Source organism: Salmo salar, chromosome 03 (genome assembly GCF_965601325.2).
Source record: "Salmo salar chromosome 03, fSalSal1, whole genome shotgun sequence".
NCBI classification, from domain to species: Eukaryota; Metazoa; Chordata; class Actinopteri; order Salmoniformes; family Salmonidae; genus Salmo; species Salmo salar.
In genome coordinates, this window is record NC_138293.1 from 9730792 (window position 1) to 9746942 (window position 16151).

General features: G+C 42.1%; 12 non-coding genes across 12 annotated transcripts; 1 reads left to right on the top strand and 11 right to left on the bottom strand.

Annotated features, from left to right (window-relative positions):
* Nucleotides 1–1182: 1182 nt before the first annotated feature.
* Nucleotides 1183–1255, bottom strand: trnak-uuu (transfer RNA lysine (anticodon UUU)). Its single transcript has one exon. It is a non-coding gene; the product is annotated as a tRNA-Lys (tRNA).
* Nucleotides 1256–2663: 1408 nt separating this feature from the next.
* Nucleotides 2664–2736, bottom strand: trnak-uuu (transfer RNA lysine (anticodon UUU)). Its single transcript has one exon. It is a non-coding gene; the product is annotated as a tRNA-Lys (tRNA).
* A 1406-nt stretch (nucleotides 2737–4142) lies between these two features.
* trnak-uuu (transfer RNA lysine (anticodon UUU)) lies at nucleotides 4143–4215 on the bottom strand. The gene has a single exon. It is a non-coding gene; the product is annotated as a tRNA-Lys (tRNA).
* A 1406-nt stretch (nucleotides 4216–5621) lies between these two features.
* On the bottom strand, nucleotides 5622–5694 carry trnak-uuu (transfer RNA lysine (anticodon UUU)). Its single transcript has one exon. It is a non-coding gene; the product is annotated as a tRNA-Lys (tRNA).
* A 167-nt stretch (nucleotides 5695–5861) lies between these two features.
* Nucleotides 5862–5933, top strand: trnaw-cca (transfer RNA tryptophan (anticodon CCA)). Its single transcript has one exon. It is a non-coding gene; the product is annotated as a tRNA-Trp (tRNA).
* Nucleotides 5934–7100: 1167 nt separating this feature from the next.
* On the bottom strand, nucleotides 7101–7173 carry trnak-uuu (transfer RNA lysine (anticodon UUU)). The gene has a single exon. It is a non-coding gene; the product is annotated as a tRNA-Lys (tRNA).
* A 1406-nt stretch (nucleotides 7174–8579) lies between these two features.
* trnak-uuu (transfer RNA lysine (anticodon UUU)) lies at nucleotides 8580–8652 on the bottom strand. Its single transcript has one exon. It is a non-coding gene; the product is annotated as a tRNA-Lys (tRNA).
* A 1408-nt stretch (nucleotides 8653–10060) lies between these two features.
* trnak-uuu (transfer RNA lysine (anticodon UUU)) lies at nucleotides 10061–10133 on the bottom strand. The gene has a single exon. It is a non-coding gene; the product is annotated as a tRNA-Lys (tRNA).
* A 1406-nt stretch (nucleotides 10134–11539) lies between these two features.
* Nucleotides 11540–11612, bottom strand: trnak-uuu (transfer RNA lysine (anticodon UUU)). The gene has a single exon. It is a non-coding gene; the product is annotated as a tRNA-Lys (tRNA).
* A 1408-nt stretch (nucleotides 11613–13020) lies between these two features.
* On the bottom strand, nucleotides 13021–13093 carry trnak-uuu (transfer RNA lysine (anticodon UUU)). Its single transcript has one exon. It is a non-coding gene; the product is annotated as a tRNA-Lys (tRNA).
* Nucleotides 13094–14499: 1406 nt separating this feature from the next.
* trnak-uuu (transfer RNA lysine (anticodon UUU)) lies at nucleotides 14500–14572 on the bottom strand. Its single transcript has one exon. It is a non-coding gene; the product is annotated as a tRNA-Lys (tRNA).
* A 1403-nt stretch (nucleotides 14573–15975) lies between these two features.
* On the bottom strand, nucleotides 15976–16048 carry trnak-uuu (transfer RNA lysine (anticodon UUU)). The gene has a single exon. It is a non-coding gene; the product is annotated as a tRNA-Lys (tRNA).
* Between the last annotated feature and the right edge of the window lie 103 nt (nucleotides 16049–16151).

Consider the following 16151-nt stretch of genomic DNA (forward strand, 5'->3'; position numbering starts at 1 on the left):
ATCACGTCGTGGTCAGGGTTTTTAATGTGTGCAATCTCTACCTTCTTTAAACAGCGAAGTCAATGAGTCAGCACAAGTACCAATGTGGCGTACAGTACAAATCTCAAATGAAAAAACAACCAAACCAATGCTGTTGTAGATGACAATTGTCTCTTATAAAAGCCTGGCACACTGCAAATTCCCAGATCAGATGATGCTGTGTGATTGATTGACAGACTTAAATCAGTCTTCGAACACAGATTTGAACTTCTTATGGCTTGGGGGAAGTATTTCGACGTCTGGATGAAAAGCGTGCCCAAAGTTAAATGCCTGTTACTCAGGCCCAGACGCTAGGATATGCATAGAATTGGTAGATTTGGATAGAACACACTGTAAAGTTTCCAAAACCGTTCAAATTATGTCTGTGAGTATAACAGAACTGATATGGCAGGTGAAAATCTGAGGAAAATCCATCCGGGAAGTGGGATTTCTTTTGATGTGGGAAGTTTTCAATTGAATGCCTATTGAGTTTCTAATGGGTTAGGACCCAGATTGCAGTTCCCATGGCTTCCACTAGATGTCAACAGTCTTTAGACATTGTTTAAGGCTTGTTTTCTGAAAAATGAAGAAGAATGAGACGTTCTGTCAGTGGACTGAGGAAGCATGCAGTGCTGGTTTGAGCGCATGACCAACTGCGCGCCCTTCGTTGTTTTTCCTTTCTATTGAATACGCTATTGTCCGGTTGAAATATTATCGAGTATTTAGACAATTGACAACCTGAGGATTAATTATAAAAATCATTTGACATGTTTCAACAAACTTTACTGGTACTATTCGGACGTATTCGTCTGCGTGTTTTGACCGCCTTTGAGCCAGTGGATTACTGAACACAACGCGCCAACAAAACAGAGTTTTTGGGATATAAAGAGGGACTTTATCGAACAAAACAAACATTTATTGTGTAGCTGGGACTCTTGTGACTGCAACCAGATGAAAATCTTCAAAGGTAAGTGATTCATTTGATGGCTATTTCTGACTTTCGTGACTCCTCTAATTGGTTGGAAAATGTTTGTATGCTTTTGTAAGCGGGGAGCTGTCCTCAGATAATCGCATGGTATGCTGTCGCAGTAAAACCATTTTTAAATCTGACACAATGCAAGTATTGAGAGAATGCCTACTGAAGGAAGGTGAACATTAAAGCAGCGCCCGAACAGGGACTTGAAGCCTGGACCCTCAGATTAAAAGTCTGATGCTCTACCGACTGAGCTATTCGGGCTCTGAAGTTACTTTTTTTCATACACCTAACCTGCTGGGCAGAGGCACGTGCTGACGAGGGGGCATTGTCAGATGGTACATTTCCCCAGAGAACCAGGCCTCCATTCCAAATGATACAGTCAACGAAATCTGAAGTAGGCATCCCCTCGAAAGATGCCATATGTCCAAGACCTCGTGGCGCAACGGTAGCGCGTCTGACTCCAGATCAGAAGTTTGCGTGTTCAAATCATGTCCTGGTCAGGGTTTTTAATGTGTGCAATCTCAACCTTCTTTAAACAGCAAAGTCAATGAGTCAGCACAAGAACCAATGTGGCGTACAGTACAAATCTCAAATGAAAAAACAACCAAACCAATGCTATTTTAGATGACAATTGTCTCTCATAAAAGCCTGGCACACTGCAAATTCCCAGATCAGATGATGCTGTGTGATTGATTGACAGACTTAAATAAGTCTTCAAACACAGATTTTAACTTCTTATGGCTTGGGGGAAGTATTTCGACGTCTGGATGAAAAGCGTGCCCAAAAAGTTAAATGCCTGTTACTCAGGCCCAGACGCTAGGATATGCATAGAATTGGTAGATTTGGATAGAACACACTCTAAAGTTTCCAAAACCGTTCAAATGATGTCTGTGAGTATAACAGAACTGATATGGCAGGTGAAAATCTGAGGAAAATCCATCCGGGAAGTGGGATTTCTTTTGATGTGGGAAGTTTTCAATTGAATGCCTATTGAGTTTCTAATGGGTTAGGACCCAGATTGCAGTTCCTATGGCTTCCACTAGATGTCAACAGTCTTTAGACATTGTTTAAGGCTTGTTTTCTGAAAAATGAAGAAGAATGAGACCTTCTGTCAGTGGACTGAGGAAGCATGCAGTGCTGGTTTGAGCGCATGACCAAGTGCGCGCCCTTCGTTGTTTTTCCTTTCTATTGAATACGCTATTGTCCGGTTCAAATATTATCGAGTATTTAGACAATTGACAACCTGAGGATTAATTATAAAAATCATTTGACATGTTTCAACAAACTTTACTGGTACTATTCGGACGTATTCGTCTGCGTGTTTTGACCGCCTTTGAGCCAGTGGATTACTGAACACAACGCGCCAACAAAACAGAGTTTTTGGGATATAAAGAGGGACTTTATCGAACAAAACAAACATTTATTGTGTAGCTGGGACTCTTGTGACTGCAACCAGATGAAAATCTTCAAAGGTAAGTGATTAATTTGATGGCTATTTCTGACTTTCGTGACTCCTCTAATTGGTTGGAAAATGTTTGTATGCTTTTGTAAGAGGGGAGCTGTCCTCAGATAATGGCATGGTATGCTGTCGCAGTAAAACCATTTTTAAATCTGACACAATGCAAGTATTGAGAGACTGCCTACTGAAGGAAGGTGAACATTAAAGCAGCGCCCGAACAGGGACTTGAACCCTGGACCCTCAGATTAAAAGTCTGATGCTCTACCGACTGAGCTATTCGGGCTCTGAAGTTACTTTTTTTCATACACCTAACCTGCCGGGCAGAGGCACGTGCTGACGAGGGGGCATTGTCAGATGGTACATTTCCCCAGAGAACCAGGCCTCCATTCCAAATGATACAGTCAACGAAATCTGAACTAGGCATCCCCTCCAAATATGCAATATGTCTAAGCCCTCGTTACACAACGGTAGCGCGTCTGACTCCAGATCAGAAGGTTGCGTGTTCAAATCACGTCGTGGTCAGGGTTTTTAATGTGTGCAATCTCTACCTTCTTTAAACAGCGAAGTCAATGAGTCAGCACAAGTACCAATGTGGCGTACAGTACAAATCTCAAATGAAAAAACAACCAAACCAATGCTGTTGTAGATGACAATTGTCTCTCATAAAAGCCTGGCACACTGCAAATTCCCAGATCAGATGATGCTGTGTGATTGATTGACAGACTTAAATCAGTCTTCGAACACAGATTTGAACTTCTTATGGCTTGGGGGAAGTATTTCGACGTCTGGATGAAAAGCGTGCCCAAAGTTAAATGCCTGTTACTCAGGCCCAGACGCTAGGATATGCATAGAATTGGTAGATTTGGATAGAACACACTGTAAAGTTTCCAAAACCGTTCAAATTATGTCTGTGAGTATAACAGAACTGATATGGCAGGTGAAAATCTGAGGAAAATCCATCCGGGAAGTGGGATTTCTTTTGATGTGGGAAGTTTTCAATTGAATGCCTATTGAGTTTCTAATGGGTTAGGACCCAGATTGCAGTTCCCATGGCTTCCACTAGATGTCAACAGTCTTTAGACATTGTTTAAGGCTTGTTTTCTGAAAAATGAAGAAGAATGAGACCTTCTGTCAGTGGACTGAGGAAGCATGCAGTGCTGGTTTGAGCGCATGACCAACTGCGCGCCCTTCGTTGTTTTTCCTTTCTATTGAATACGCTATTGTCCGGTTGAAATATTATCGAGTATTTAGACAATTGACAACCTGAGGATTAATTATAAAAATCATTTGACATGTTTCAACAAACTTTACTGGTACTATTCGGACGTATTCGTCTGCGTGTTTTGACCGCCTTTGAGCCAGTGGATTACTGAACACAACGCGCCAACAAAACAGAGTTTTTGGGATATAAAGAGGGACTTTATCGAACAAAACAAACATTTATTGTGTAGCTGGGACTCTTGTGACTGCAACCAGATGAAAATCTTCAAAGGTAAGTGATTCATTTGATGGCTATTTCTGACTTTCGTGACTCCTCTAATTGGTTGGAAAATGTTTGTATGCTTTTGTAAGCGGGGAGCTGTCCTCAGATAATCGCATGGTATGCTGTCGCAGTAAAACCATTTTTAAATCTGACACAATGCAAGTATTGAGAGAATGCCTACTGAAGGAAGGTGAACATTAAAGCAGCGCCCGAACAGGGACTTGAAGCCTGGACCCTCAGATTAAAAGTCTGATGCTCTACCGACTGAGCTATTCGGGCTCTGAAGTTACTTTTTTTCATACACCTAACCTGCTGGGCAGAGGCACGTGCTGACGAGGGGGCATTGTCAGATGGTACATTTCCCCAGAGAACCAGGCCTCCATTCCAAATGATACAGTCAACGAAATCTGAAGTAGGCATCCCCTCGAAAGATGCCATATGTCCAAGACCTCGTGGCGCAACGGTAGCGCGTCTGACTCCAGATCAGAAGTTTGCGTGTTCAAATCATGTCCTGGTCAGGGTTTTTAATGTGTGCAATCTCAACCTTCTTTAAACAGCAAAGTCAATGAGTCAGCACAAGAACCAATGTGGCGTACAGTACAAATCTCAAATGAAAAAACAACCAAACCAATGCTATTTTAGATGACAATTGTCTCTCATAAAAGCCTGGCACACTGCAAATTCCCAGATCAGATGATGCTGTGTGATTGATTGACAGACTTAAATCAGTCTTCGAACACAGATTTTAACTTCTTATGGCTTGGGGGAAGTATTTCGACGTCTGGATGAAAAGCGTGCCCAAAGTTAAATGCCTGTTACTCAGGCCCAGATGCTAGGATATGCATAGAATTGGTAGATTTGGATAGAACACACTCTAAAGTTTCCAAAACCGTTCAAATGATGTCTGTGAGTATAACAGAACTGATATGGCAGGTGAAAATCTGAGGAAAATCCATCCGGGAAGTGGGATTTCTTTTGATGTGGGAAGTTTTCAATTGAATGCCTATTGAGTTTCTAATGGGTTAGGACCCAGATTGCAGTTCCTATGGCTTCCACTAGATGTCAACAGTCTTTAGACATTGTTTAAGGCTTGTTTTCTGAAAAATGAAGAAGAATGAGACCTTCTGTCAGTGGACTGAGGAAGCATGCAGTGCTGGTTTGAGCGCATGACCAAGTGCGCGCCCTTCGTTGTTTTTCCTTTCTATTGAATACGCTATTGTCCGGTTCAAATATTATCGAGTATTTAGACAATTGACAACCTGAGGATTAATTATAAAAATCATTTGACATGTTTCAACAAACTTTACTGGTACTATTCGGACGTATTCGTCTGCGTGTTTTGACCGCCTTTGAGCCAGTGGATTACTGAACACAACGCGCCAACAAAACAGAGTTTTTGGGATATAAAGAGGGACTTTATCGAACAAAACAAACATTTATTGTGTAGCTGGGACTCTTGTGACTGCAACCAGATGAAAATCTTCAAAGGTAAGTGATTAATTTGATGGCTATTTCTGACTTTCGTGACTCCTCTAATTGGTTGGAAAATGTTTGTATGCTTTTGTAAGAGGGGAGCTGTCCTCAGATAATGGCATGGTATGCTGTCGCAGTAAAACCATTTTTAAATCTGACACAATGCAAGTATTGAGAGACTGCCTACTGAAGGAAGGTGAACATTAAAGCAGCGCCCGAACAGGGACTTGAACCCTGGACCCTCAGATTAAAAGTCTGATGCTCTACCGACTGAGCTATTCGGGCTCTGAACTTACTTTTTTTCATACACCTAACCTGCCGGGCAGAGGCACGTGCTGACGAGGGGGCATTGTCAGATGGTACATTTCCCCAGAGAACCAGGCCTCCATTTCAAATGATACAGTCAACGAAATCTGAACTAGGCATCCCCTCCAAAGATGCTATATGTCCAAGACCTCGTGGCGCAATGGTAGCGCGTCTGACTCCAGATCAGAAGGTTGCGTGTTCAAATCACGTCGTGGTCAGGGTTTTTAATGTGTGCAATCTCTACCTTCTTTAAACAGCGAAGTCAATGAGTCAGCACAAGTACCAATGTGGCGTACAGTACAAATCTCAAATGAAAAAACAACCAAACCAATGCTGTTGTAGATGACAATTGTCTCTCATAAAAGCCTGGCACACTGCAAATTCCCAGATCAGATGATGCTGTGTGATTGATTGACAGACTTAAATCAGTCTTCGAACACAGATTTTAACTTCTTATGGCTTGGGGGAAGTATTTCGACGTCTGGATGAAAAGCGTGCCCAAAGTTAAATGCCTGTTACTCAGGCCCAGATGCTAGGATATGCATAGAATTGGTAGATTTGGATAGAACACACTCTAAAGTTTCCAAAACCGTTCAAATGATGTCTGTGAGTATAACAGAACTGATATGGCAGGTGAAAATCTGAGGAAAATCCATCCGGGAAGTGGGATTTCTTTTGATGTGGGAAGTTTTCAATTGAATGCCTATTGAGTTTCTAATGGGTTAGGACCCAGATTGCAGTTCCCATGGCTTCCACTAGATGTCAACAGTCTTTAGACATTGTTTAAGGCTTGTTTTCTGAAAAATGAAGAAGAATGAGACCTTCTGTCAGTGGACTGAGGAAGCATGCAGTGCTGGTTTGAGCGCATGACCAAGTGCGCGCCCTTCGTTGTTTTTCCTTTCTATTGAATACGCTATTGTCCGGTTGAAATATTATCGAGTATTTAGACAATTGACAACCTGAGGATTAATTATAAAAATCGTTTGACATGTTTCAACAAACTTTACTGGTACTATTCGGACGTATTCGTCTGCGTGTTTTGACCACCTTTGAGCCAGTGGATTACTGAACACAACGCGCCAACAAAACAGAGTTTTTGGGATATAAAGAGGGACTTTATCGAACAAAACAAACATTTATTGTGTAGCTGGGACTCTTGTGACTGCAACCAGATGAAAATCTTCAAAGGTAAGTGATTAATTTGATGGCTATTTCTGACTTTCGTGACTCCTCTAATTGGTTGGAAAATGTTTGTATGCTTTTGTAAGCGGGGAGCTGTCCACAGATAATCGCATGGTATGCTGTCGCAGTAAAACCATTTTTAAATCTGACACAATGCAAGTATTGAGAGACTGCCTACTGAAGGAAGGTGAACATTAAAGCAGCGCCCGAACAGGGACTTGAACCCTGGACCCTCAGATTAAAAGTCTGATGCTCTACCGACTGAGCTATTCGGGCTCTGAAGTTACTTTTTTTCATACACCTAACCTGCCGGGCAGAGGCACGTGCTGACGAGGGGGCAATGTCAGATGGTACATTTCCCCAGAGAACCAGGCCTCCATTCCAAATGATACAGTCAACAAAATCTGAACTAGGCATCCCCTCCAAATATGCAATATGTCTAAGCCCTCGTTACGCAACGGTAGCGCGTCTGACTCCAGATCAGAAGGTTGCGTGTTCAAATCACGTCGTGGTCAGGGTTTTTAATGTGTGCAATCTCTACCTTCTTTAAACAGCGAAGTCAATGAGTCAGCACAAGTACCAATGTGGCGTACAGTACAAATCTCAAATGAAAAAACAACCAAACCAATGCTGTTGTAGATGACAATTGTCTCTTATAAAAGCCTGGCACACTGCAAATTCCCAGATCAGATGATGCTGTGTGATTGATTGACAGACTTAAATCAGTCTTCGAACACAGATTTGAACTTCTTATGGCTTGGGGGAAGTATTTCGACGTCTGGATGAAAAGCGTGCCCAAAGTTAAATGCCTGTTACTCAGGCCCAGACGCTAGGATATGCATAGAATTGGTAGATTTGGATAGAACACACTGTAAAGTTTCCAAAACCGTTCAAATTATGTCTGTGAGTATAACAGAACTGATATGGCAGGTGAAAATCTGAGGAAAATCCATCCGGGAAGTGGGATTTCTTTTGATGTGGGAAGTTTTCAATTGAATGCCTATTGAGTTTCTAATGGGTTAGGACCCAGATTGCAGTTCCCATGGCTTCCACTAGATGTCAACAGTCTTTAGACATTGTTTAAGGCTTGTTTTCTGAAAAATGAAGAAGAATGAGACGTTCTGTCAGTGGACTGAGGAAGCATGCAGTGCTGGTTTGAGCGCATGACCAACTGCGCGCCCTTCGTTGTTTTTCCTTTCTATTGAATACGCTATTGTCCGGTTGAAATATTATCGAGTATTTAGACAATTGACAACCTGAGGATTAATTATAAAAATCATTTGACATGTTTCAACAAACTTTACTGGTACTATTCGGACGTATTCGTCTGCGTGTTTTGACCGCCTTTGAGCCAGTGGATTACTGAACACAACGCGCCAACAAAACAGAGTTTTTGGGATATAAAGAGGGACTTTATCGAACAAAACAAACATTTATTGTGTAGCTGGGACTCTTGTGACTGCAACCAGATGAAAATCTTCAAAGGTAAGTGATTCATTTGATGGCTATTTCTGACTTTCGTGACTCCTCTAATTGGTTGGAAAATGTTTGTATGCTTTTGTAAGCGGGGAGCTGTCCTCAGATAATCGCATGGTATGCTGTCGCAGTAAAACCATTTTTAAATCTGACACAATGCAAGTATTGAGAGAATGCCTACTGAAGGAAGGTGAACATTAAAGCAGCGCCCGAACAGGGACTTGAAGCCTGGACCCTCAGATTAAAAGTCTGATGCTCTACCGACTGAGCTATTCGGGCTCTGAAGTTACTTTTTTTCATACACCTAACCTGCTGGGCAGAGGCACGTGCTGACGAGGGGGCATTGTCAGATGGTACATTTCCCCAGAGAACCAGGCCTCCATTCCAAATGATACAGTCAACGAAATCTGAAGTAGGCATCCCCTCGAAAGATGCCATATGTCCAAGACCTCGTGGCGCAACGGTAGCGCGTCTGACTCCAGATCAGAAGTTTGCGTGTTCAAATCATGTCCTGGTCAGGGTTTTTAATGTGTGCAATCTCAACCTTCTTTAAACAGCAAAGTCAATGAGTCAGCACAAGAACCAATGTGGCGTACAGTACAAATCTCAAATGAAAAAACAACCAAACCAATGCTATTTTAGATGACAATTGTCTCTCATAAAAGCCTGGCACACTGCAAATTCCCAGATCAGATGATGCTGTGTGATTGATTGACAGACTTAAATAAGTCTTCAAACACAGATTTTAACTTCTTATGGCTTGGGGGAAGTATTTCGACGTCTGGATGAAAAGCGTGCCCAAAAAGTTAAATGCCTGTTACTCAGGCCCAGACGCTAGGATATGCATAGAATTGGTAGATTTGGATAGAACACACTCTAAAGTTTCCAAAACCGTTCAAATGATGTCTGTGAGTATAACAGAACTGATATGGCAGGTGAAAATCTGAGGAAAATCCATCCGGGAAGTGGGATTTCTTTTGATGTGGGAAGTTTTCAATTGAATGCCTATTGAGTTTCTAATGGGTTAGGACCCAGATTGCAGTTCCTATGGCTTCCACTAGATGTCAACAGTCTTTAGACATTGTTTAAGGCTTGTTTTCTGAAAAATGAAGAAGAATGAGACCTTCTGTCAGTGGACTGAGGAAGCATGCAGTGCTGGTTTGAGCGCATGACCAAGTGCGCGCCCTTCGTTGTTTTTCCTTTCTATTGAATACGCTATTGTCCGGTTCAAATATTATCGAGTATTTAGACAATTGACAACCTGAGGATTAATTATAAAAATCATTTGACATGTTTCAACAAACTTTACTGGTACTATTCGGACGTATTCGTCTGCGTGTTTTGACCGCCTTTGAGCCAGTGGATTACTGAACACAACGCGCCAACAAAACAGAGTTTTTGGGATATAAAGAGGGACTTTATCGAACAAAACAAACATTTATTGTGTAGCTGGGACTCTTGTGACTGCAACCAGATGAAAATCTTCAAAGGTAAGTGATTAATTTGATGGCTATTTCTGACTTTCGTGACTCCTCTAATTGGTTGGAAAATGTTTGTATGCTTTTGTAAGAGGGGAGCTGTCCTCAGATAATGGCATGGTATGCTGTCGCAGTAAAACCATTTTTAAATCTGACACAATGCAAGTATTGAGAGACTGCCTACTGAAGGAAGGTGAACATTAAAGCAGCGCCCGAACAGGGACTTGAACCCTGGACCCTCAGATTAAAAGTCTGATGCTCTACCGACTGAGCTATTCGGGCTCTGAAGTTACTTTTTTTCATACACCTAACCTGCCGGGCAGAGGCACGTGCTGACGAGGGGGCATTGTCAGATGGTACATTTCCCCAGAGAACCAGGCCTCCATTCCAAATGATACAGTCAACGAAATCTGAACTAGGCATCCCCTCCAAATATGCAATATGTCTAAGCCCTCGTTACACAACGGTAGCGCGTCTGACTCCAGATCAGAAGGTTGCGTGTTCAAATCACGTCGTGGTCAGGGTTTTTAATGTGTGCAATCTCTACCTTCTTTAAACAGCGAAGTCAATGAGTCAGCACAAGTACCAATGTGGCGTACAGTACAAATCTCAAATGAAAAAACAACCAAACCAATGCTGTTGTAGATGACAATTGTCTCTCATAAAAGCCTGGCACACTGCAAATTCCCAGATCAGATGATGCTGTGTGATTGATTGACAGACTTAAATCAGTCTTCGAACACAGATTTGAACTTCTTATGGCTTGGGGGAAGTATTTCGACGTCTGGATGAAAAGCGTGCCCAAAGTTAAATGCCTGTTACTCAGGCCCAGACGCTAGGATATGCATAGAATTGGTAGATTTGGATAGAACACACTGTAAAGTTTCCAAAACCGTTCAAATTATGTCTGTGAGTATAACAGAACTGATATGGCAGGTGAAAATCTGAGGAAAATCCATCCGGGAAGTGGGATTTCTTTTGATGTGGGAAGTTTTCAATTGAATGCCTATTGAGTTTCTAATGGGTTAGGACCCAGATTGCAGTTCCCATGGCTTCCACTAGATGTCAACAGTCTTTAGACATTGTTTAAGGCTTGTTTTCTGAAAAATGAAGAAGAATGAGACCTTCTGTCAGTGGACTGAGGAAGCATGCAGTGCTGGTTTGAGCGCATGACCAACTGCGCGCCCTTCGTTGTTTTTCCTTTCTATTGAATACGCTATTGTCCGGTTGAAATATTATCGAGTATTTAGACAATTGACAACCTGAGGATTAATTATAAAAATCATTTGACATGTTTCAACAAACTTTACTGGTACTATTCGGACGTATTCGTCTGCGTGTTTTGACCGCCTTTGAGCCAGTGGATTACTGAACACAACGCGCCAACAAAACAGAGTTTTTGGGATATAAAGAGGGACTTTATCGAACAAAACAAACATTTATTGTGTAGCTGGGACTCTTGTGACTGCAACCAGATGAAAATCTTCAAAGGTAAGTGATTCATTTGATGGCTATTTCTGACTTTCGTGACTCCTCTAATTGGTTGGAAAATGTTTGTATGCTTTTGTAAGCGGGGAGCTGTCCTCAGATAATCGCATGGTATGCTGTCGCAGTAAAACCATTTTTAAATCTGACACAATGCAAGTATTGAGAGAATGCCTACTGAAGGAAGGTGAACATTAAAGCAGCGCCCGAACAGGGACTTGAAGCCTGGACCCTCAGATTAAAAGTCTGATGCTCTACCGACTGAGCTATTCGGGCTCTGAAGTTACTTTTTTTCATACACCTAACCTGCTGGGCAGAGGCACGTGCTGACGAGGGGGCATTGTCAGATGGTACATTTCCCCAGAGAACCAGGCCTCCATTCCAAATGATACAGTCAACGAAATCTGAAGTAGGCATCCCCTCGAAAGATGCCATATGTCCAAGACCTCGTGGCGCAACGGTAGCGCGTCTGACTCCAGATCAGAAGTTTGCGTGTTCAAATCATGTCCTGGTCAGGGTTTTTAATGTGTGCAATCTCAACCTTCTTTAAACAGCAAAGTCAATGAGTCAGCACAAGAACCAATGTGGCGTACAGTACAAATCTCAAATGAAAAAACAACCAAACCAATGCTATTTTAGATGACAATTGTCTCTCATAAAAGCCTGGCACACTGCAAATTCCCAGATCAGATGATGCTGTGTGATTGATTGACAGACTTAAATAAGTCTTCAAACACAGATTTTAACTTCTTATGGCTTGGGGGAAGTATTTCGACGTCTGGATGAAAAGCGTGCCCAAAAAGTTAAATGCCTGTTACTCAGGCCCAGACGCTAGGATATGCATAGAATTGGTAGATTTGGATAGAACACACTCTAAAGTTTCCAAAACCGTTCAAATGATGTCTGTGAGTATAACAGAACTGATATGGCAGGTGAAAATCTGAGGAAAATCCATCCGGGAAGTGGGATTTCTTTTGATGTGGGAAGTTTTCAATTGAATGCCTATTGAGTTTCTAATGGGTTAGGACCCAGATTGCAGTTCCTATGGCTTCCACTAGATGTCAATAGTCTTTAGACATTGTTTAAGGCTTGTTTTCTGAAAAATGAAGAAGAATGAGACCTTCTGTCAGTGGACTGAGGAAGCATGCAGTGCTGGTTTGAGCGCATGACCAAGTGCGCGCCCTTCGTTGTTTTTCCTTTCTATTGAATACGCTATTGTCCGGTTCAAATATTATCGAGTATTTAGACAATTGACAACCTGAGGATTAATTATAAAAATCATTTGACATGTTTCAACAAACTTTACTGGTACTATTCGGACGTATTCGTCTGCGTGTTTTGACCGCCTTTGAGCCAGTGGATTACTGAACACAACGCGCCAACAAAACAGAGTTTTTGGGATATAAAGAGGGACTTTATCGAACAAAACAAACATTTATTGTGTAGCTGGGACTCTTGTGACTGCAACCAGATGAAAATCTTCAAAGGTAAGTGATTCATTTGATGGCTATTTCTGACTTTCGTGACTCCTCTAATTGGTTGGAAAATGTTTGTATGCTTTTGTAAGCGGGGAGCTGTCCTCAGATAATCGCATGGTATGCTGTCGCAGTAAAACCATTTTTAAATCTGACACAATGCAAGTATTGAGAGAATGCCTACTGAAGGAAGGTGAACATTAAAGCAGCGCCCGAACAGGGACTTGAAGCCTGGACCCTCAGATTAAAAGTCTGATGCTCTACCGACTGAGCTATTCGGGCTCTGAAGTTACTTTTTTTCATACACCTAACCTGCTGGGCAGAGGCACGTGCTGACGAGGGGGCATTGTCAGATGGTACATTTCCCCAGAGAACCAGGCCTCCATTCCAAATGATACAGTCAACGAAATCTGAAGTAGGCATCCCCTCGAAAGATGCCATATGTCCAAGACCTCGTGGCGCAACGGTAGCGCGTCTGACTCCAGATCAGAAGTTTGCGTGTTCAAATCATGTCCTGGTCAGGGTTTTTAATGTGTGCAATCTCAACCTTCTTTAAACAGCAAAGTCAATGAGTCAGCACAAGAACCAATGTGGCGTACAGTACAAATCTCAAATGAAAAAACAACCAAACCAATGCTATTTTAGATGACAATTGTCTCTCATAAAAGCCTGGCACACTGCAAATTCCCAGATCAGATGATGCTGTGTGATTGATTGACAGACTTAAATAAGTCTTCGAACACAGATTTTAACTTCTTATGGCTTGGGTGAAGTATTTCGACGTCTGGATGAAAAGCGTGCCCAAAGTCAACTGCCTGTTACTCAGGCCCAGACGCTAGGATATGCATAGAATTGGTAGATTTGGATAGAACACACTCTAAAGTTTCCAAAACCGTTCAAATGATGTCTGTGAGTATAACAGAACTGATATGGCAGGTGAAAATCTGAGGAAAATCCATCCGGGAAGTGGGATTTTTTTTGATGTGGGAAGTTTTCAATTGAATGCCTATTGAGTTTCTAATGGGTTAGGACCCAGATTGCAGTTCCTATGGCTTCCACTGGATGTCAACAGTCTTTAGACATTGTTTAAGGCTTGTTTTCTGAAAAATGAAGAAGAATGAGACCTTCTGTCAGTGGACTGAGGAAGCATGCAGTGCTGGTTTGAGCGCATGACCAAGTGCGCGCCCTTCGTTGTTTTTCCTTTCTATTGAATACGCTATTGTCCGGTTCAAATATTATCGAGTATTTAGACAATTGACAACCTGAGGATTAATTATAAAAATCATTTGACATGTTTCAACAAACTTTACTGGTACTATTCGGACGTATTCGTCTGCGTGTTTTGACTGCCTTTGAGCCAGTGGATTACTGAACACAACGCGCCAACAAAACAGAGTTTTTGCGATATAAAGAGGGACTTTATCGAACAAAACAAACATTTATTGTGTAGCTGGGACTCTCGTGACTGCAACCAGATGAAAATCTTCAAAGGGAAGTGATTCATTTGATGGCTATTTCTGACTTTCGTGACTCCTCTAATTGGTTGGAAAATGTTTGTATGCTTTTGTAAGCGGGGAGCTGTCCTCAGATAATCGCATGGTATGCTGTCGCAGTAAAACCATTTTTAAATCTGACACAATGCAAGTATTGAGAGAATGCCTACTGAAGGAAGGTGAACATTAAAGCAGCGCCCGAACAGGGACTTGAAGCCTGGACCCTCAGATTAAAAGTCTGATGCTCTACCGACTGAGCTATTCGGGCTCTGAAGTCACTTTTTTATACACCTAACCTGCTGGGCAGAGGCACGTGCTGACGAGGGGGCATTGTCAGATGGTACATTTCCCCAGAGAACCAGGCCTCCATTCCAAATGATACAGTCAACGAAATCTGAAGTAGGCATCCCCTCGAAAGATGCCATATGTCCAAGACCTCGTGGCGCAACGGTAGCGCGTCTGACTCCAGATCAGAAGTTTGCGTGTTCAAATCATGTCCTGGTCAGGGTTTTTAATGTGTGCAATCTCAACCTTCTTTAAACAGCGAAGTCAATGAGTCAGCACAAGAACCAATGTGGCGTACAGTACAAATCTCAAATGAAAAAACAACCAAACCAATGCTATTTTAGATGACAATTGTCTCTCATAAAAGCCTGGCACACTGCAAATTCCCAGATCAGATGATGCTGTGTGATTGATTGACAGACTTAAATAAGTCTTCGAACACAGATTTTAACTTCTTATGGCTTGGGTGAAGTATTTCGACGTCTGGATGAAAAGCGTGCCCAAAGTCAACTGCCTGTTACTCAGGCCCAGACGCTGGATATGCATAGAATTGGTAGATTTGGATAGAACACACTGTAAAGTTTCCAAAACCGTTCAAATGATGTCTGTGAGTATAACAGAACTGATATGGCAGGTGAAAATCTGAGGAAAATCCATCCGGGAAGTGGGATTTCTTTTGATGTGGGAAGTTTTCAATTGAATGCCTATTGAGTTTCTAATGGGTTAGGACCCAGATTGCAGTTCCTATGGCTTCCACTAGATGTCAACAGTCTTTAGACATTGTTTAAGGCTTGTTTTCTGAAAAATGAAGAAGAATGAGACCTTCTGTCAGTGGACTGAGGAAGCATGCAGTGCTGGTTTGAGCGCATGACCAAGTGCACGCCCTTCGTTGTTTTTCCTTTCTATTGAATACGCTATTGTCCGGTTGAAATATTATCGAGTATTTAGACAATTGACAACCTGAGGATTAATTATAAAAATCATTTGACATGTTTCAACAAACTTTACTGGTACTATTCGGACGTATTCGTCTGCGTGTTTTGACTGCCTTTGAGCCAGTGGATTACTGAACACAACGCGCCAACAAAACAGAGTTTTTGCGATATGAAGAGGGACTTTATCGAACAAAACAAACATTTATTGTGTAGCTGGGACTCTTGTGACTGCAACCAGATGAAAATCTTCAAAGGTAAGTGATTAATTTGATGGCTATTTCTGACTTTCGTGACTCCTCTAATTGGTTGGAAAATGTTTGTATGCTTTTGTAAGCGGGGCGCTGTCCTCAGATAATCGCATGGTATGCTGTCGCAGTAAAACCATTTTTAAATCTGACACAATGCAATTATTGAGAGAATGCCTACTGAAGGAAGGTGAACATTAAAGCAGCGCCCAAACAGGGACTTGAACCCTGGACCCTCAGATTAAAAGTCTGATGCTCTACCGACTGAGCTATTCGGGCTCTGAAGTTACTTTTTTTCATACACCTAACCTGCTGGGCAGAGGCACGTGCTGACGAGGGGGCATTGTCAGATGGTACATTTCCCCAGAGAACCAGGCCTCCA